This window comes from Harpia harpyja, chromosome 2 (genome assembly GCF_026419915.1).
Source record: "Harpia harpyja isolate bHarHar1 chromosome 2, bHarHar1 primary haplotype, whole genome shotgun sequence".
NCBI classification, from domain to species: domain Eukaryota; kingdom Metazoa; phylum Chordata; class Aves; order Accipitriformes; family Accipitridae; genus Harpia; species Harpia harpyja.
Window position 1 is genome coordinate 30,456,889 of NC_068941.1, and position 22,785 is coordinate 30,479,673.

Genomic DNA, 22,785 nt, shown 5'->3' on the forward strand with positions numbered 1-22,785 from the left:
TGATATGTTGACACAGATATAATAATGTGCAGCAGGAGCACAAGTGTGCCTAGCCCTCCCACAGGTATCCAGCAAGCTTTTCATACTCAGATCTGCAGCGACTGGACACATATGGCAGGTGCAGGAGGTTTTAAGATTGCTCCTGCATCCCTGCTGCTGAACAGAGATTTGCTGGCTTTATTTCAGGCATTTACCAGACTCCGCAAGCCCTTCTAGGCTTGGAATTGATAACTACTAGATTGCACACAAGAAGATGCTCATTAGACTTGACGTTAAGGGAACTGTTGGCATTCCATGTTTTTAAAATTCTGTTCTTTCCTATTTCTGGATTTAGGAATAAAATTTAAGGCACACATTTTTGCAAACATTGGATATTATGTCTTCAAAAAAACCCATACTATAGCAATAACCACACACTCACAGGACACTCGAAACGGTGGGTAAAATTCTTCAAGCCAATAACAGACATTCAAGTATTATGCAGGCTAAAAACATGTTATATTTAATGTTCCCCACCAATACAACTGAAGTTTATTTTTTTTGTTAGCACTCTACACAGTACAACTGCCCCCAGTCCCATCAAAGGTGATTGTTATGGTTCCCATATCAACAGTTATTTTAAGTAAAATTTTGCCTCGCAACAAACTATACAATAATGAATGAGACTCTTGGTGCATTAAAGAAAAAAAGAGCTAGAATATCCTCATCTATATGTTTCCATGAGACTAATACCTATTAATCTGCTACTAAACTAGCAGATATTATCCACACATGCACCCTCTCTTTACTGGAGCTTTGTTAATTTTTAATAAAATTCCTCTACATTCAATAAACTGAAAATATAATTTCAACCTATTCTTAAACAAAGATACAGAATAAATACACTGATTATTTTCTTCAGGTATTGGATCCAGATTTTAGTTCATGTTAACATTGGAGGTACAAATTTGTATTTGAGTTGGACTGACATTCTTAGCTACTCATCCAGCATTATAAAACAAAACCCAGTAGTAGTTTTTTAACATCAATTATACAAATGTTCATTGCAAAATTCCTGTTCCTACCAGGAAAAGCATGCATAGCCTTACTTCAACTCCTTTTTTGCAAATCTTTCCCTCTAACTCCTCCTTAATTCAAATTATTTTGCTCAACCACATACAGTATCTTGAAAAATCTGCAGTAGTAAATTTGATTAGTGTCAATTCTGGCATTCCTCAAAACCTCAAAGACTTCAGAGACTTGTGTCTGTTCAGAAATGTTTTCAGCTGTTGATAGAAAATGTATCATAACATTATGGTCTGCAGAATGATTTCCTGCACTTATTTAGACATGCCCAAATAAGTGACAAGAAATCATCAGTTTGTATCATTCAGGAAATGAAACAATTTGCAGTTAGAATAAAGTCTCCCAAGCACCTCCAGTACAGCTGGTCTCCAGTGTCTCTATTACTCGAGCCTACAGTAGATAAATAACAGACCATGAACAGATATATCTGCACAATTCAACCCAAATCTTATTCTGGATCCCCCTTATAAATGATTCACATTCTGGGTTTTAAGGAAAGTGAGTTACACATAACATTACCACCACCTCCCTGCTTCCATTTTTACTAATTAACATGACTTCATAAAGTTGATAGGTGAAGCACATACCTCTACTATTCAAGATGTGCTCCATACTTCCTATATTTGAACCTATATACCTCTGAATAGAGATTTGTCTGAAGTGACCATCCGCATGTACATTCTTCAAAAGCACTCAGGTATCCAACTGCAATCTTGATCTCACTTCCGTCACCTTTACAAGCCTCTGCCACCATTTTTATTTGACGCTTGCTATTCAGGTTTCAACTTCACCTTATCTGCAGTTTTCCCCAGATAATTCCACCCTCAAAAAAAATGCAGGGGAAAGCAGGTGTGAAACAATTCACCAGCCAAATAGTCAACACAAAGTATCTGCATCTGAAGCCTATTAAACTGGTAAAGTCATCATGCATAAGGAACTCCAAGGATTTGAACGCCATGATTTCCTAGCTCTGCCATAGAAACTTCCAGCACAGCCTTGAGCAAAATAGGCTGTCACTCCCATTATCTGCAAAAATACAATAATAAAGCTACTCCTACCTCCCAGCCTACAAGAAACCTAGCAGGTCCTGAGGCATTCAGGACCTGCCCCCATGAGGTGACGCACCACCACACTTAGTGGACATTTGAGCCAGTTCTGAGAGAGTAGCAAAGCTCCACACACAGCATGATGCTGGGGTCCCCAGCACCACGGCACTACCTCAGCATGGTGCTGGGTCCACACTGATTTGGTGCAGTGCCTTGTCGACAAGAAGAACCTGCTCCCAGACTCAGCTCAGTCAGTTCTTGCTCAAGTAGACTGTGCTGCTTGGCACAGCACACGTATGCACTGAAGCTGCCGCCATCCAAACACACAGCCATGGTGACACCACAAGCTGATCATGCACAACAAAAACACTCCTGTCTCAAATTAACCTACAAGTATGCTGCCATGCGAGAATACAAGGTGACCCATGTTATTTGTTTAAACCACTTTCTGTGGGAATGGGTTGAAATTGTGGCTTTGCTGGGAAAACTTTGACATCATCTTCAGAAGGACCAAGATTTTACCTGAAATCTTCACAAATGGGATTTTTCTGATCAGGATGAGAGCATGGAGATCTCAGTGATGTTTGACAAAAAGGAATGGAAGAAGGGAAGAACTTTAAGAAAGTGGACAACATTGCCTCCCCTGGCCCAAGCAAATGATTTTAGAGCAAGATGATCATGATTTATTGGATAGTTGGAAAGTTGACCTATTTACAAAAACTGTGCAGACAGATTTCTAAAATGCGCATGCAAAAAAATTAAATATGTAACATCTAGCCTTTAAATAAGGGCATTTTCTGAATGAACAACTTGATACAGTAAGTTTTACAAGATCTGTAACATTTTCATTGATAAAAAGAGAGAAAAGAAACTAGTGAGGGAGCTGTTAGACGCTGTTTTGTTTATGCTCAGTGTAAAGAAGCAGTGACACAACCTATTAAAAGTCACCAATTTCCTCCCTTCCTTCTACCCATACACTTACCTCCCACAGGTAAGATAAACAGGTAGATAACTCCTTCAGCAACTGTGTATTTGCTTTGCTGGTAGAAGTGGTGATATAACCAATTCTCCTTACAACTGCTCCCTAATTTGGCAAGTGATTAATCACCAACAAGAATGATGGCAATGCCCATCTCTTCAGTCGATTATATTATCACTACAATACTTCACACTGCTAAATTCATGTGTGGTTCAGCTCATGCTTCACTTAAATATTCAAATAATGAGAGCTTTCCCTTGGATATTCCTTGCTGTAACAGCAGCCTTTCCAGATCGCAGGAAATCTCTGCAACCAATATTTAACTCTGTAGTAGTCTTAATGAATTATTAATTTGGTTTTTTAAAACCACCTATATCATCCCAACTATTAGCAGTTACTTCTAAAGCAGCAACTATAAAAGGTGAAAATACGGTGAAATATGGACATTCATTAAGACCCTTTCAGGATCACCCATATTACCTCTCTCCCTGCCAAGCACCCCACCACACACACACAGGTTAAACTAAACTTTGCACAGAAAAGTAAGGTGCATGCAATGGCACTTGTTAATTAAGTCTGTAGTAAGAGCATCTGTCTGAAAATAAATTCCAAACAGCCCAGCATAGCCAGCAACATTTGAGCCTACATTTGGTGTACAATCTTTGTCACACTCCTTGAGGGTGCAGTCCAATGAGATTATTCAGCTGATTCAATCACATTATTGAACTCATGCTCAGAGGCCTGTGGCAGATGACATGTTCTCCATTCTCCACCATTTACAGCAAGCAAAGGAGCGCATTTCAATATCTTTTCTGCAAAAGGCATTGTCCACATTACTGAGGAACCAGATTATCACTCAGGAATAGCAGGTCTAGCACTGCTTGAAGTCAAACGTGGAAAAAAAAAATTTTTTTTACTGCTCTACATGAGAGCACTTTGGTCACTACAAGACATCCAAGCAACATAAAACTAACCCCTAAAAGCCAGCATGACAATCTGACAGTGATGCATTGCTGTTCCTTATGTCAGGGGAGTGCACATCTCAACAGCTGGCTGATGCAGGAATTGGACACACATCCTTTCGCGGGAATACAACCTCCTTATGGGCCTTGCCTTCATTCCAGCTTGTCAGGAGGATTTCTTCCACTGCACCCAAACATGTTGCAAGTGGTTTTCCCCATGTGGTGAAAGGACGACTCTTCATTTGTTTCCTCCCAGTGTGCAAGATGCAGCCCCAGGGAATCTTCCTCACACATGAAGCATTCATAGATAAAAATGTAATTTAAGGCAATTGATTAAATAGTAAGCAAAGTAAGCTATGAGACTCTCTGTTAATAGAAGTGGTTTTTAAAAAGCTGACCTAACTATGGGACACTTTCCACTTCAAATATGTAGAATCGACATTCCACGTAGAATTTTTTCATAAATTTAGTCTGAGATGGTTTAAAATACATAGTTTATGACAACTCTATTACAAGAGTGAAAAAAGCACTTAGTAAAAGTGTTGTTGAATATTGGAATGTAAATCTCTGAGCTCCTTATCTTATGAAGTAAGTCTTTTTGTGTGCATAAAATACAGTTCAATGTTAAGTATTTTCTAGAAAATGGGTGACAAATCCTAGTGTAATCTTTAGACAAAGTTATTTCAGATGCCTAATGCCTCTAAAATTATAGCTGTGCCTGGTCCTAAATTTGAGGGTCTTTCAACATTTCCATTATAAAAGCAGTTTTTCAGGGGCTTATAACTCAACCATAAAAATTTGATTCAGGATGAATCTTGGCATAAGAATGCTCAGCCTGTAATATACCTACAAGTTGTGCCCACAGATATAGGAGAGTGCATTTTCATCCAGGCATAGGGTCCAGAATCTCTCTCTAAAAGACGCTATTTGCATTTACAAAATTCGTATTCATACCATTCACATACATGGGATCAGTTTCAAGAGAATAGGAAGCAAGCTGCATTTCTAGCTACCTGCCCTGTAAGTCTGCCCTGGGCAACTGAAGAACAACAGCCCTTGCTTCATACAGTAAAGTGATGGTCATGCAAAAACTCAAACAGTATTTCAACATGTTTAAAAGAATAAAAATAAAAATAGGCACTTTCAGGAAAAAAGCACAAACCAAAACTAAAGCCTGTTCCCAAAAGAGATTTTGCTAATCTACAATATTATTTTAAGGTTAAAATGACAACCACTTAGATACTGCACTAAATTACCCAAATTACTATTTTTTAAACCCGATATGGAAAAGAATAAGAGGACAGGCCACCCTCATGAGGCCTTCCTGCTGGTCTTGGGCAAAGGAATAAGGTAAATTGAGAAGCCGGATCCGATCCTAAAAACTCTCTTCAACAACATGAGACTCTGGCAAGAGCAAAGGGACAGGCTGGCTGGTTATTTTAGCCAAGTGCACATGTGCTACTGCCGGCAGCTCACAGCTGCTGAATTAGGCAGTGGGAGCAAACAGACACACGGGCAGGCATCTTCATGCAGAAAAGGATACAAGCAGCAACGTTTGGATTCGTATTTCAAATGCACCAACATCCAGTGGCACTCCAATCCAGTGTTATGGCAGCAGGTACAGCTCTGCTTTCACTGTGCTCAGCCACGAATCAAAACAAACAACAGAGGAAGTGTTTGCCTGCTCCACAGTACGGCACCCTAGGAGACTGCTAGCTAGATTAGGATTAGGGCTGCCACTGGCTCTGAACATCTAGGGGGAAGAGAGGCAGCTGTGGTTAAGGACAACACAGGTGCCTGAAACCAGCCATCCTCATTCCTGCTCTCTTCTTGTATGTTTTAAGCATAGTGACAAGCTACCCTCCAGAGATTAGCCCCGCCGCATAGTGAAGAGACAGCTAATCCTTCCCCCCCGCTTCAGAGTTTACAACCTAACTGGAAAGACAAAATGCACGCAAGTGTGACCAAAAAAAAAAAATCCACAAAGAAAAGCAATAGCAGGGGTAACAATTATAAATACCCACATGTAATCTGACTATAGGAACAACTCAAGTAACAACCAAATCACATTAAAATCAGCGGGAGACCAGGAGGAGGAGGGAGGGCTCAGCTCAACTATTTGGTGCCATTTAACTTTTGCCAGTTTCAAGTGCCCTTTACAAACATCCATCTTTCCTTTCCCAGCAACAGCCCATTTCTATTATGTTTGTGGGTTCTGCTAAAGAGAAGAGGAGCAGGGGTCTGCCAAGAAGATTCCTGATCATTGCTATGTGCCAAACACAAATCATAAGCCAAATTGTCTTGTTCCATTGTTTCTGGGGCTGTGCTCTAGACAGCAGTAGTGCCCCCAACCAATGCACACATACTTCAATCCTCCCCTCACCAACAATCATGTATAACATGAGTCTTCCTCCCACCATCTCTGCTGGGAGGCTTCCATGCCCTGGGATGTACTTAGGACATTGCCAGGTGGCTCCTCTCCTGCCCTTTTATTTGTAGCTGGCAAAGGTGTTTTAATAAAACGTACGGACTCTTTACTATTCACATTTGGCACTTAGATCTCTACCTTGTTGAGCTATGTATCAATAGCCAGGCGCCTATCCACCAAGGAGCTCCTAGCCTTTTCCAGAAATTGGAAAGCTGTCACAGAAGGAAAAAAAAAAAAAAAAAAAAGCCCCATTTTAAATGGCAAGTCTAAATTTTGCCATTTAGGATGAGATGCAAATCCAAGTCAAAACAGCTGCTGAACTGCCTAAAGTCAAGCCAAAAGAAAACCCACACCCAGGTTTTGGTGTGGGTTTTTTGTTGGTTTTTTTTTTCTTTTTTTAAGTTTTTAGTAATATAATCAAAATGCCTCTTCTACACTTGAGAACAACTTAAAACCTGGTGGGCTGTCAAGATTCCATTCATTTCAGTAGATAGCTGTCTAAGTTTTGCTTTCCCTCTTCCTGTCCCAGGTCCCTTTCATCATCACACTATTATGCTGTATCAGTTAATGTAAATAATGCCACAGCAGCTAGGTCTCCAGTAACTTATATCTCACTAATGAGAAAATTAAGATAAGTTGACATATATTTTACAAACAACAAATTTAAGATACCATCTCTTATTTTATATGCTTAAATTCATATTTTACATGAAAAAGCCCATACCGCTGCTCTACAAGTGTATTGTAAGAGACCTGTGAGCCTAAAAGATCTGTTGCAATTGTGTACTGTATACAGTCAAGCATGAAGAAAGGCTTATATGCCTGAAAGCTTGTCTATTTTATACTCCCCACCCCAACTCAGCTGCCTGACTGGTAGGAAAGGTACATTTCATTTGGAGAGACAGCATACCACCGCTGTACTTTGGAAGCAACAGTGAGTTTGCATCCATGATAGGTCAATTGAAAGCTGATAATAATAAGATTTCATGAGTGGTTTCTGGGCTAGTAAGAAAAATGTACAGCACTACAGAATACATGCAAACCTATATAGGACACATTTATAATATAGGGAGCATGAGTAGAAATACTCCAGTAGTGCGCAGAGACCCCAGCTGAGATGCAGGTCCTAACATACTAAGCGATTCACATACAGTAAGAGCCATGATCTCAGCAATGCAATCTATATAGCTACATCATTATACAATCTATACAACATAACAAATTTTGCAAAAGAATGACAACTATTTCTCATATTTACACGGAACAAATACAGTTAGCCTACCTGAGTCTTCTTGATAACATACTCTGAAAACACACATCATTTCCTAGCTTTCTGTACTTGCTGTGTCTGTATATTGGTGCAGCTAACCGCACCAACCTGAGATGTGGACTCCTAAGGATGAATTCCTCGCTCCCATCCAGCCCTTGTTTGGAACACAGACCCCCATGGGACTCCACACACATCACACATGGGTGGAAGTATGCAGTGCTTAACAGCAGTCTGCTGGGAAGGCTACAGGGAAAACTTTTGACCCTAATGTTGAAGAGCAGTACAGAGTTGTATTTTAGAGCACTGTTTTAAAAGAAGTGGGGACAAGCAAGTCTAGAAACAGAAGATGAAAGAGGGATCATTTTTCAGGTAGGGAAACATGTAAAGCTTTCCCCTGCATCAACTATGACAGGAAGTCCCACTGGCACACACACAAAACGAGCTTCTTGTTAAAACCCTTCCTGAATGAGACCTGCCAACTTCTGACCAGAAAGTCAAGAACACAAGCAAACATTAGCAATTAACTCCATGTCAGAGTCATCTGGAGAGCTGATTGTTTCTATACAGCTTTTCTCCACATGACTCCTATGGGAGTTTCACCCACAGAACAAGGGTTTGTGTCCTGGATGTGCTGCTGTACCAATCTTTGGTTAGAGGAAGGTTATAATCAAGTATAACTAGAAGCTCCTTGCTTCTTTATATGTCCCTTTATATGTCCCCAGCTGATTTTTTTTTTAATTGTTTTGGTTTTGTTTTTTTTTAAGGTGTAAGTTTCTTTCTTGAATGGAAAAACGCGTTTCTGTTGCAAAAGCAAACCATCTGTAGGTCCTTACATTTCTTGAAGCATCCTCTACACCTTCCCTATTAACTGACCTCAACTAATCAATACTCAATTTACTCTTTTTTTTTTTTTTTTTTTTTTTTTTTTTTTAAGTCAAGCATGGATACTATACTTCCCAGGCTTTGCACAGTAGCAGCTGAATAAAACAGGAGAATACTGAATCTATACAGTCTTAAATTCTGTGAACCTTCAGTAATACAGGTAGAGTCGTGACAGGCCATGCTCAAAGACCACAGAACCTGGCCATGGATGTATCCTTTGTGTGATCAAAAACAGCTGTACTTATAAAAGTAGCATCCTGAAAATACAAGGGAATGAGATCAAAGAGAACATGGGGAAAGAACAGAAAGAGAAAAGGATTAGTAAGATGCAAAGAAAAGAGCATGGGCTCCAAAGAGAATAAACACCAGCAACTAACCAGGGAAACCTGGTGCCCTTGGACCTCTCAGAGAAATCATTGCATCATCTTTATGTTGAAGACCAAACTTGAACACACAGACACGAAGGTCAGCCTATGAAATGCCTGCTAAAGTCAGACTCTAGCAGGAAATAGGCCAGAGGGGAGCAGGGAGACGAGGTATTCAGGGTTCACACCGTTTTGAGCAGCAAAATGACTGTTGTTGCTCTGAAACTGTTCGTGCTTCATTAAAAAAAAAAAAAAATCACATTCATCTGTGGTACAGGGCTATGAACCACTTGTCTTCCTGTGTCAAATTATGGAAGTCTAAAGGAAGAAATAGCCTTAAAAATCACCATGAACAAAGATACTTCAGGACAGAGCACATGTGATGGCCTCACTGATTGAGAAGGACCTCAAGATGTTCTGTAACATGAAGCACAGAAGTACAAATGTCAAGATTATCCAAAGCATTCAATTCGGTGTTTTGCAAACTACAAAAACATAAGATCTTTATTATAAATACTTACACATGCTTTCAGTATTTTTCTGCTTGAGATGCTGCTACATTCACAACCGGTTCCACCATTATGATTTGGGTGGGTTTTCTTCAGGGTTGTGTGGTTGGGGGTTTTTTTTTGTCAAAGGATACCAGTCATTTTCTGGTTAAAACTGCTCTAGCCAAAGTGTTCAGAACACTAACAAATCATTTGCCTTTGACTGTACGCACATAGTGTGCATATGTGTGTATATACATATTTCTATATATTTTTATTTTGTACCTGATAAGAATACTACACTTGAAAACAAATATTTACATCATAGTGCCTACTCAAACTGAAATTGGATAACTGGATTTTATGTAACATTTAGATAGCATATAACAAAGCCAAGTGCTCAGTTTCTCATGCAAGTCCACAGGAAAATTTTAAGAACTCAAATTTCTTTTAAGATATCTGTTTACACTCTAAAGAAATCTTAAGGGGTTAAGTAAACATCATTACCATCAGCAAAATTGGAGTATTCTTGGAAGCCTTAATCTTTATCCAAAAGCAACGGTTTAGTAAAAGAGATTTTTAATACAGTCAGTACAGTACACATTCTCCTAACATCTTAAGGTGCATATATACAGCTCTATAGAACAACACCAAAATAAAACCATTTAAGAGTGACTCCACAGGTAACAAGAGGTTAAACTGTGCAGTTTGGCCAGTTTCCATTTTAACTTGCGGTAGATTCTGACTATGAGAACAAATCAAAATTCAAAACCAAAAACATTTTTCAAGTAAAGCCACAGTAATTTTTTTTTTTTTTTTTTACATGCTCCAAGTATTCTTGGCTGCAAAGTCTCTTCTGGCCAAAAGACAGACTGAAAGCAAACCAGAAAAGCAAATTATAAATATGCCTGCAAGGATACCAGATTAAAGAAACTGTACTCTCTTTTGGTGCGAATTACCTGGAGTAGCATGCATCCTCATTTTATTTTCGGCCTGAATGCCTCCACTAGCCTACATTGCAAACTTTTTTTTCATTCAGTGATCTTAACACACTTTAAGCAGATGTATTGTCAAATGTATTACATACCAATCTGTTTATCATTAAAATGAAAAATCAATGTCTGATTCAAGCGTAAACAGGAGTTGAATGTTCAAGCTGTCATTGAAGATGACATATAATTATAGAATATGATTTGTACTTGGCAAATCATTATTTCCTGAAAAGGGCAACAGACAGTAGCAAGAAACTTTTCACAGCAAGTCAGTATAGTGCCACTTATAGCCAGGGAATTAGTTTTATGAATGCAGAAAGATACCTATGCAGTCAAGAGGAGCAACAAGCAAACAATCACTGTTAAATTTAATCATTGCGTATGTTTAGCTGATGAGAAAACATGTAGCTTTATGTTACTGGGCTGAGTCCAGATTTTTATTTAAAACAGGAGTACTGAAAATAAGAACTTCAAAAAAATACTGCGAGGTTTCTGTTCTGGACCATTAATTTTTCAGTCAAATCAAACTATCATTTAATTGAATCCTGATGCTAGAACTTGGATTCTACATGAAAAACTTGAAACTAAAGCACATAGAATAATTTGTTATGTTGAGCTATTCAGCCCAATACGTCTAGGAAAAAAAAAAGACAAACTCAAAATAAAGTTAGTCTACTTTCTGTGATGACACAGAACTAATAACAAAAGGAAACAAACCTTTGTCCTGGCCAAGAAACCTAAGCCATTAACTACCACTTCTTTCTAGTGGATGATTAATTTAAAAACACACTTGCAAAATGACAGAAAATACTCAACGCAAATGCAACATCTGTTGGTACTACTTGCAAAAAACGGACTTTCAAAGGCAACTAGCAATTCTAGGCATCCTCTTTGAATCAGTACAAAAAAGCTTAGCTTTCAGGAGGAGCAGAGAACAATCTCCAAACAAAGAAAACTACCTCTAAAACTGTGTCAAATCCAATGTATAAACATTATGGGGATGGAGCAAGGGGCCACTTCACTGCCATACTTTCGATTTGATATCTAAAAGAGAATTCCACTTCAGAAAAGAAAACAGGAGTCCTTCCTCTCCGATTCTGAATCACAACTTAGATAAGTCTCCAAACCTGGCATTTTGTGGGCTTCAATTTACATTGTGCTCCTCCTTGCATCTCATAATTCTTATTCTCCCCCACTGCTAAGTCACTAGTTAGCACCATCTGCACAATGAAAGAGGAAAGTCCCTCCATGTCATTCAACTAACCAGCTGTGAACTTTTTCAGGCAGACAAGAACATGCTGAAAGTATATGGCAGCCTTCAGCTGGGGAGCTGAAAGTATCCTGGTTCTGCTGAAGGGTTGACAGCTTCTATTTGCACATGAACCAAAGCATCTCAGTCTTAAAACAGCCTTGGTACACCAGAAACCATCTGAGATTTCAAACAACAGAGAAACCAGTATGCTGCTAGGTCATAAATATTAACAGAAACCTGAAAATACCCATTGAATCTTCCTAATATCTGTCATATAGACTGGGACAAAAGGTAAGTGGGTGCAGAAAGGGGGGGGGGTGGGGGGTGGAAATCAGTGTTCTAATTGTGGTCTTGCATTTTGCCTCCAAATCACTTGTGTTCTTTTCCAGTTGGAGAGTTCACAGCTGCAGTCTATCAAACAATTGGTATTTCTACTTTGCAGATAGAAGAAAACATTAGACTCTTACTTCAATACTTTCACATGTAAAGATCAGATAGGATGACAAAGTAGAATTAGAATTGTTATCCTACCCAGGTGATTAGGAAGAGTAAATTTTATAGGTGTGCCACTCCACAGTATCTTTATTCCATTGACACTAATAAGAGCGCTAAACACTTAGCGCATCTACAGATTGTATCAGCAATATCACTGCCAGAAGCTAAGCACCTGAGCACTAATTTTGACACTTGTAAATGTATTCTTATTATTACATTTCCCTCCTTCCCCTCAGGTCAGGCTGTTTACAGAACTGAAGCATTCATTTTAATATCTGCATTACAGGTGCATTTAACAAACCCCCATCAAAGATGCAGCAGCCTCCAGATACCCAATTGATATTCTAGCCTACACCCCAAACAAAACGATTTTCAAACAGTGTATGTTGAATTAGCACAATCAGTTTCTTTTATTCAGCAAGAACACGCAGACATGCTTTAATCTCAAAAACATTTGTAAAGTACTTGGAACTGAAGCTATTGTATAATAGCCCTAATAAATGTAACAGCTCAATGATTTAGAACTCCAAGCTTTGCTAAAGATCTTTTAAATGCTAGCCTGCTAATATAAGCTTAAAATTCCCTAATACACTAAAATTCAGATTTACTTTGCCCGAAAACACCATCTCCTATGTTACTGCTAAACTAGGACTGTCTAACCTTTAGGAAGAGAACAGTTTGACATATTTAAGATAGAGGAACAGCAAGAAATGATAAAGCAAATTAATTTTTTCAGTTACTTGCTTTGTTATAAGAACAGAGCACAGTTCTCTTGTGTATTCATTTACATATATTCAAAGCATTAACACTATTAAGTCAGAAATGTAGCAATCTGGATGCACTCAGTACAGTATCAGAGAACCTAATAATAAAGCCAGAAGGGGGGGGGGGGGGGGGGGGGAGGAGACCTAGTTTGCCTTCCTTTCTTGCACTAAAAAAAAAAAAAAAAACAAAAAAAACCAAAACACACACACAAAACCCCCACCAAACCAAACCAGGAAGAACAAAGGGCTGTTGTACCAAAGAGCTGAAACAAAGACACCCTAAAAAACCCAGGTGCCACTTTCCCTTGAAAACTTTATGCCAACCAGAGAGCTAACGAAACAATAGCACAACACAGGAAACCCAGCAACTCAGATATACACAGAAATTGCCAAATCTAGGACTAAGGGAGGTCATGAGACTATAGAAAAGCAGAAGTTTTATGCATAGTAGAAATATTGTTAGCTAAGAACAGTCCACAGGCTTTTACCTACCACATCACCCACAGGTAAAATCCTCTTGACCATACGTCAGCCTAGTCCACTTCTTAAGCACGTGGGTTCTTCCTAACTCCCATTTTGTCACGTAAGCCAGTCAGAAAACATAGCTGGTATCCCACCAGCAAGGATAGTCTGGTCTCCTCCAGCTTGTACAGCACAGCTACTAGAAGACATGAACTAACTTGACCGCCCACACAACAAAGCCACCTGAGAGACATAGGCTAAGACATCAACTCTATGGAGCTAAGGTATCCACAGCATACCTTCTTGAACTGAGTTACCTAAAGTCCTTTTCTGGATACGAACTCAAAGCCTAATTCTGCTCATTATTAGGAATTATTAATAAGTGTGAGTAAGCAAACATTACCTCAGTGGAAGAGAAAAAATTTCCAGCAAGCATCAAATCTATCAAAAAAGCCAGGAGTATCAGATTTTTCTAGTAAATATATATATATACACCCCCCCCCATATGTGCGCACACTCACAATACCCTTAGGAATAGGAAAGAGATGGACAAAAGAAAATAAGACTAAAAACAAAACAAACTCTTCCTCTACAATATATCTTTGGGATGGAGCAAAGCCTGCCTAACACCACCCCCAAGTTTCCCAAAGCAAACAAACCCCCAACCCCAACAAAAATAGTCCTCTCAGAGCTGGTATTTAAAGTGCCAAGACCTGACTGGGGTTAACAGGTGTTAGGAGTTATGGAAATGGTGCTGTTGATTACTACTGGGTGTGTTTTCCTCTGGTACTAACAGTTCCCTCACACTGCCTGTCATAAGACCAGTATTTTTGGTTGCTTACAACAATGCTAAATTTTAACTGGGAAGGCAGCATTTTTCTGTGTTGAAGAAGTGTTCTAGGAAAAAAAGTCAACCTTTGATAAGCCAGTAACTTGTCAGAAGAAGAGAAAGGAAAAATATTTTTTCTTTCTTAAAAAATTACATGTTAAAAAAAAAGGTCTCTAAGCTTGAGAAGTTTCACTGTACCTATGTTTTTGCAGTAATACCTAGCATTTGGGGAAAGGTGAGGTTCTGCAGTGGGGTGAGTTTTCTGTATCTCTAGGAAAATGCATAAGGCTAAATTCTAATCCTCATATAAGCTGTGTGTAAACATCCCCAGAATGGAAACCTGGAATAAATGTGCAAGACCAAAAATCTGGAGAGCTGGTGTGGGAGAGAGAGACTACAGAAACAAGGAAAGAGTCTCAAAAAGTGAGTCTTCTGGCAGGGCGCTGGGATAGGAAGATTGTAATCAACTCTGTAGTTCATCCTTCCAAGTCAAGCACAAAAAAACTTAAGGAATGCCTAAATGACCTAAAGATGCCTTCCTTTTGTATTATCGTATCATCTGTAAATACAGGATTACTTACTGTTTGTACCATAGCTCAGCAGGCGTGACAAACAGCCCAAAAGTGGAACGTGTTGTGTTTCATTGTGCTTCAGCAGATTAGGAAAACCCACAGACAGCTTTTCTAAAGAAACAGCTTGTCATTTGATACAGACTGGGCAGCCACAGCCTCTGCTGCACATGAGCTGACGTTGCCTGGCCTTTTTGGGTACCAGGCAGAGATGGTGTTTGGCAGGCAGTGATGCTGCTGCCCATCACACCCGTTTCTGTGCTCACTGCTGCTATTTCAGCCTGCCAAGGCACTACAGAGCTTCCTACCTGCTTGTTCCCAGGAAAACTTCTGCCATAGCAGCAGCTGTGGCTCCTGCTTTAGTATCTGGAAATCTTTTTCTCTCACCCCCCTGTCTGTGAAGTGCCAAGAAAGAGCCCAGCTGTTCAGCATTTCATTGCTGATTTCTTTGAGAAGGCCTGGAGAAGCCACAAGTGGGCTGCCTTTCTTTTCTATGGGAGAAGAGGAGCCTTTTTAACTGAAAAAAAGAAAAAAGAAAAGCAACTCGAGACTTTTCCTTGCTCCCTTGCCCTGTGTGAACTGAAGAATCTCAAAATCTTCATGCTCACCATATTTCGAGCCTCTCTCTGCTGTCTCGCAGGTCTCAGAGCAGCAAAGGGAGTGTCTCTGCCTATTACTCATTGCAGGGCTATACATGAGGCGAAGCCCATATTTCAGGCTTCTCATCTCTTTGCAGAGACAGTGCAGTCTGCTACTGAGCACACTCAGAAGAGATCTTATCATGCCTTTTAAAAAGATTTTTCTCCCAAACCAAGGAAAGTGGGAGTGGCCAATGTCATGTATATTCATGCCATGTTTTATAGCTCAAACATCAGATCGATCCTGCTGTAACCCAGTTTGTAAAGTGTGTTTGGAGGGAATGAAAACAAAGCAAAAAAGTTGTTGGTTTTTTTCACTGCTTGCAGATCAAACGGCTTACATGCTGTACTTTCACCACAAAGCAAATGTTTGTGCTATGTAAACTCCCAACAATTGAGATTATAATGAAAGCACTAACAGCCATTTTTGTTGACCTACAGCTCACTTATAATCACAGGTATGCTCAGTAGCTTTTAAAATCTGAGAAGACAGAAATAACTTCCTGGGTGTTCTTATTACGCAGCGTTTTCTGAGCCTACCTGCTTCAATAGGGGATTTCATTTCATGGCGAGGTGGTTGCCACAAAGTGTTTGTGGCCCCTTGTGTTCCCAGTGCTCTGAGGCAAAAAGGAAAATAAATTAAAGACAAATGGGCTGTGTGAAAATGTTTGGTCTCAGAAATCAGGAGGGAAAACAATAACCAAAATCAGCTATAGCTGCTCAGTAGCAGGCAGAGACAGAGAAATCAGCTGCAGAAAGATCTTCTGTCTCCAGCAACTTTTGTCTGCCAAATTTAAAAGGCCCCTTTCTTTTCACCCCAAAGGGTACATGGGGAATATATTCATTTAAATAGTGTGGTGCTAAACAGAGGAAGGCAGCATGGCTTTTATCCCCAGAAATGGTGGCATGAGTAAACCCTGGCCAGGATGGTAAAAGCCTGCAAAATAAGGCCAGCAGACAGCAGACGGAAAAAGTGAGATACGCTGGCGTGGAAAGAGTTCAGTCGTGAGATTGATGGCTGTAGTTTCTGTGAGCAACTCTATAAACATGTGTTCCATGATAGTCCATGGAGCATAGCTAGTTAGGGTCGATGGCACAGGGATGGCCCAGCTGAATGGAGAACTGGTTTATGTGGTATGCCGTCCTCATGAGATTGTATCAATGCCATCAGCAAAAGTGCTTGGAAAGAAGCCAGCTCCGCGCTGCACCAAGCCATGCCTGCACTCAGCAGGGTGGTACAAGACCGGCAGAACCACCGCGCACACTGCTCTCCTGGGAAGCAAGGTTCCCGAAAGGAGAGAAACATGGAAGAGAAACCTTCTGGTGGGCTCGCCTCTTCTCCTTTCTTGTCTACTGGAGTTGTTTGGGCACACTAAACAATTTTTTTTCTCTTGATTCCCAAAGAGAAGCACTAAGTACATCTTACCTTTCCTCTTCAAGTCCGACCTCAAAGTCAGTGTCTCTTCTGCCTGGGGGAAATGAAGACACTCCTACAGCGTACCTATAAACTTGTCTTTTAGCTTAGGGTTTGGACTATGTGGCTTTTTTTAACCTGGCAATCTTTCCAACTCTATTCTGCATTTTATTATACCCACATTCTGTTCCCAAACACTTTTTGGTAAGCTGTCCAAACATGCCTGAAAGTATGGCTTTATGTGATTGCCACGATGTCATCAAGAGACATTTTATCTAACCTACCACATTAAGATAACCATAAATTTGAATAGCAGATCAGATCATAAATTCCATCAGAACAAATGTTTTTCTAAAAGCATTCAACATTTTCGCTAATGGAGGATGTCAGAATGGCTTCGTATAAAAGTAGTGAAAGGGAAAAAAAAATAATAAAGAGGGGAAGCAGCCCTCAAATGGTGAAGAAAATTTACCATTACGTTTCCAAGTGAAATACTTTTTAAAAGCAGTGTCTAATAAGGAGCCAGCTCTTTGACATGGTGTATTACGGTGAGTAAGAGAACTTGGCCACATTCCCAGACAAAGAATGACCCGCTGGGTGCCGCCGCCTTTGCCCTTCCTTGAGCGATTTCCCCAAATGCTGCTTAATACTTTAGCCTTTCTGAAGCACTGAGACTTTCCAGAGGCTGGGACACAGCCTGACCAGCCATCCTGACATCCCGGCAGCCACTTTGGGGCGGAGGGAGTGCTGCCAAGGGGCTGGCGCTGGGGTGGCAAGGCCTTCCCGGTGGGATGGGGGTGTTGGGGCCTGAGCCTCCTCTCACAGCGACAGGGGTTACTCAGCCGTCCCAATTAAGCAGCTGGGCTGCTTTTAAGCTCTGTTTCCCTTGCTTTCAGCCAGCTCCTTGGACATGTTTCAAACCTGTCTTGACGCTGGCCATGTCCCGTCTCCTCCCAGCATAGAGGAAGGCACTGACAGGTGTCCCTTCAGCCCAGGAGCGGGGCCTCCCTAGGCCAGGCGGGATTTTCCCCTCCTCCTCCCCACCTCACTGCTGGTGGGGATGGGGGTTCGTGATACCCCGCACTTCTGGAGGGGTTTTGTACATGTCCCAGCCATGGGCGAGGAGGCCACGAGCGAGGAAGCACGGTGGTAGCGGTGGGGCTGCTGAGTGGCCACCCCTGAGGTAGCCATGAGCCGCCCAGGGTCAGTCACAGCTGGTTCCAGCCGGCTCCAAAGGCCAGGTAGTGGGACAGCCCCTCCACATGCCAAAACCTGACTGCTGCTCCCCAAAATCCCACCCCAAAACTTCAAAGCACACACAGCACCCCTTCCCCAACCTTCTTACCAAAAAAAACGCTGGCAGCCACAGGGTGGAAGATGCGCTCTGGGGGCCTCCATGGCGAAGGGGGACAAGCACCCTGAGGGACTGCGGCCGCGGGCGACATGCACTGGGGCAGGGACAGCCCAGAGAAAGCAGAAAGAAGAGAAAACGGTTTGCCGTAAGGAATGATGTGAGATCAGACGCAGGTGGATACTTTCTGTGTGCATCTACCTTTTCAGCAGCGTGTAGTTCAGGGAAGATACCAAAACCCAGGAACAGATCAATCGCAAGTCATCGCACTGGATGACCACAAAACCATGTGTGAGAGGAGAGCAAAGCCTAAGCAATGCACGTTTACCTCACCTTCTTCAATAAGCTTCTTCACAATTACGTCATGCCCAACAAACAAAAGTAAGAAGAGGTACTCTCTTTTATAACAAAACCACAATATAATCTGGGGTCATTCTGGCATCATTTCCCCCCTTTCTCCTTCAGAAACATTCAAAGGCCACAGCCGCAGACCACGCGTGAACACTTTAAGGGGAGCATTTCATAGCTTGAGGGACGGACTGGCGGCAGCAAAGGCAAGTGAGACACAGGAGAAGCAGTCACTTGACGAGCATGACAGAAGCTCCCTGAAGAGGGTGAACACAAATACTGGCAGTACTCACAGCATGAGGGATGGGTCCCTCCGCGCCGTGACGGACAGGAGGTGTGACACCTGCCTGCTTTCCAGACGAGAGCAGCAGGGAGGCTGTGACACTCCAACACTGGCAGCACTGTTGTGCTGTACCTGTTTTTTGAATAATGTGACATCCCCTTCAGCCTACACCTGCAGCACTTACCAGAAGGTCTAATTTTACCAAGTATGGATGCAAACAAATTAAGCAACTACACAGAGATCCTGGGTTTCCGTAAGCTTTGGAAAAGATCTTCAAAGCAACGTAGAAAGCCATGTCAAAAAAATCCAAGTGTCACCCCTTCTAGGGTTTCTCTGCTAAGCTCCCAAATCCCCCAAATTTGAAGCCAGCTCCTGTAAGATAACAAGGGGTGGTTTCATTCATTCCCTTTGCTACAACAGGACACTGCTGAGAAGGAAGTCCAGTGACAGTATTGCAAAGCGTCAGGCACGTAGGGAGAAGATAGACATGTTAAGTATACTGTGCTGGACACAGGCTATGAGCAAGCTATGGGCTGAAAAGTCCTGTCACAAATGACTGAAGCCATACAATGAGGCTTGAAAACGAGTGCTAGGCTGTCTAATCCTTATTGATAAGTGTTGCCGCCCTACAAACCAGGCTTTGAGGAGCTGATGCTCAACAGAAAGTGTAAGACTTGGGTATAACCAGACAGTCCTGGTTGCCATAGCTGAGCAGCTGACCCACTGGAAATGGGAAAGGGGTGACACACAGACAACTGGGACATCGTCAGCCCTGCTCATCGGGGAGACATGAACTGGTGGGACTGGCATTTGCTCAGAAAGGACAATGTCCCTTCAAAGCTAACAAGGGTGCAAAATGCTGAGCAAAAGCTTGCTGAGCATTTGCAGCCTGGGTCTGGCCACTGCTGCAAAGTGGACAGAATCAGAGACACCGAAATAGGTGCTAATCCTGTCCCTCAGCTTCCTCACACCAAAATAAAGAGCAACCACACATGGAGGGGAGGGATTAAAAAAAAGAAAGAAAAAAGAGAGAGAAGGCGGGGAGGGAAGATGATGCCCATGAAGGATGGTTTGCTTTGTCCTGCAGAAACAGCAGCCAGAGCAGGAAAAAGAAGGAATGTGCATGTGTGTGCGCACCATGTGGGACAAAGGCAGCGAGCGTATTTCTCTTCAGCCAAGAGCACTGCTGTCATCTGTCAGCATTGTACGCCTGTGTACAAGCAACACCAAACACTGTCCGCCTTCCAGTGCCTTCGACAATAGGTTTTTCGTGTTGACTTCCTCATCTGAATTTTCCTTTTGGCTCCCCTGCTCGAAGTGTATACATCTAGTTTTGATGACACTCAAAACAGCTGGCCGCAGACAAGTCACAGGCTTGCATGTCTGGTGGAGTCTAACACGCACACACATGCACGCACACACCCCCCCACCCCTCGTCCTGACCTCTCTCGCCTTCTCCTCTGCAATCTGCTGCATTTGAAATGTTTTCTTTTGCAACTCCCTTCCCAGGCTCGCCTCCCCGGCCCCCGAGGGCTGCTCCCCAGACCTGCCCTCGGTCCCGGTGAACGAAAGGGGAGGCCGAGGGGTGCGCTCAGCCTTGGCCGCCGGGCGGGAGAGCGGTTTCACACACCCCCCCCCCCCCCGCAGCGCTCCCTCCGCGCCCGCGGGCTCGCCGGGTCGCTGCTCCGGTGGACCGAGAGCTCGGGGCTGCGGGGAGCGGAGGCTGGGGCGGGGGGGGGGGCGGTGTCTGAATGCAGGGCTGCGGTTACAGCGGTGGGAGCAGGAGACAGGAAGAGTTTCTGAGTGGTTAAAAAAGTTCGGATAAGCAAACTCTGTTGCTGTCAAAGATTCCCCCCCCTTCCCCCCTCCCTCCTTTTTTTATTTTTAAGGCAGTTGATGTGGTAATTAAGAATTTGGTGAGAGCCCGGTCAGGTCACCTCGTTTCTCAGATCAGAGCCCCATCAGAAATTCTTTCAAGTGTCCTTCTGCGTCGCCAAAGATGACAACAGCAAATCAATAAGTGCTTGAAATGAAAGAGGTTGCTGGCTAGCCCCCGAGGCTACAGATTTTCGCACCGCCGGGCTTTTTTTTTTTTTTCCTCCCCCCCCCCCCTCAACTTCTCGCATTCTTTTGCACTGCCTCTCCTAGGACGAACTACCTTTTTATCCCTAGTCTCATGACGAAGGTAAGTGCCCTGTGAGCATCTCTATCGCAGGACGAGCCCCGCCAGCTCTGGCTGCGCTTCCCCGCTCCCCGCAGCCGGTGGCGGCCGGGGAGGTGCGAGCCGAGAGCAGCCCCGGCCGAGGGCATCCCGCCCGGGGAGCGGCGACTGCCGGCTCGGAGCAAACCGGGAGATATTTGCGCTTCCTCTTCTTTTTCCTTTCTTCCTTCCTTCCTTCCCCCCCCCCCAAAAAAAGGAAAAATTAATAGAAGAGGGGTAAGGGATCAAAGCAAAGGAAAATAACTACGGGAATCACTGCGTGAAGCTTAGATTACTCTCTGTTAACAGAGGTTGCTCCGCTCCGGCTGGCACCGTCATCCTTACCCCTAATGTGCCCCGATTTAACAATCTTCCTAACGACCGACGTCCTCGGGACGTTTTAATTAGTTAATTCATTAGTGAGTCAATACAGACATTTATATATTCTTTTAGATCAAGTGGTTAAGCGCTAATTTCGAAATGATTATAAAACACTGCAATACGCGAGGCACAGTAATTTTAATTTATATGCAAATCAACGGGTCCATTTGAAATGCTTAATTTTTTAACAATTATTGTATTGTAGCATCGGGACGAACCGCCTGAATGAGCAATTTTGAAACCAGATCTGGACAGGAAGAAAATATTCGGGCAGCCCAACAAATCAATAATGTTTGAGTGTGTTAAACATAGCCAGCTATAGGTATTTACATACTCGTTTGCTGTCAGCTAAGGAGCTCAGAGAGGTGGGAGGAGAGGCTGGGGGGGAGACGGGAGGGATTGCTTGCGAGGGCTGAGATCATAATCCGGGAATGAAGAAAGTAAATGGCCGTGAATCGCCCCATCGCACACTTTCGAGGAGAACTCCCTTTTCCGCCGGTCAGCCAGCGCTGGCGGCCGGTGCCAGACGCTGAGGGGTGCCTGAAACACGGCTCTACTTTTAGTCACCGCTAGATACGCTTTGCCTTTTGTTGCTGTTGTTGGCTATTTTTTCTTTTTTTTTTTTTTTTTTTGCCTTCCCCTGTCCCTGGGCAAAAGCCTCCTCGGCCGGCAGCGGGGAGCCAGCCCGGGTCCTCCTTCGGCTCGCCCACGCTGAGGCCCGCGATCACCCGGGGAGAAGCCCCGCGGCTCCCGCCGCCGTCGGGGGCACCGCCGGCCGCGCCAGGTGCCTGCAAACGGATAGTCGCGATAGGCGTTTATGAAAACAGCTTTTCCGCCTGTCGGGACGAGGAATAACCCCGGCCCTCTTTCCAAGCCGTTCAGCAAGCCGGCGTGCCCGCCGGGGCGGCCGGCAGGGAGGGCTGCCCGCCCGGCTATTCACGTCCCAGCCGGGCCGCGGGTGCCGGGCGCCGGCCGGAGCCCGCCGCCGCTCCCCGTTTCAGCCCGCCGAGGAAAGGCTCCTTAGGCTCGTCGGGGGTTTTAAAGCTGTTATCACTGCGCTGGCGGGAGGGGGGAGCCAGACTATAAATACAGCCGCCGCGGCCTTTGCTCGCCCTGAAATCTATTATTACATTTATTGCTTTGACAGAAGGGGGGGGTGAAAAAAATTTGAAATCCGCCTATTAAGTCGGCTCCGTAGTTTCCAGACACCCTGGAACCCCTCTTCCACGGCAGCATGTCTAATGTATTCCCTGGCGATTCTGGGCATTAATTAGTTGTTTAATAGGAGTATGACTAAAAATGTAAAAGAAGGATTAGGAGCG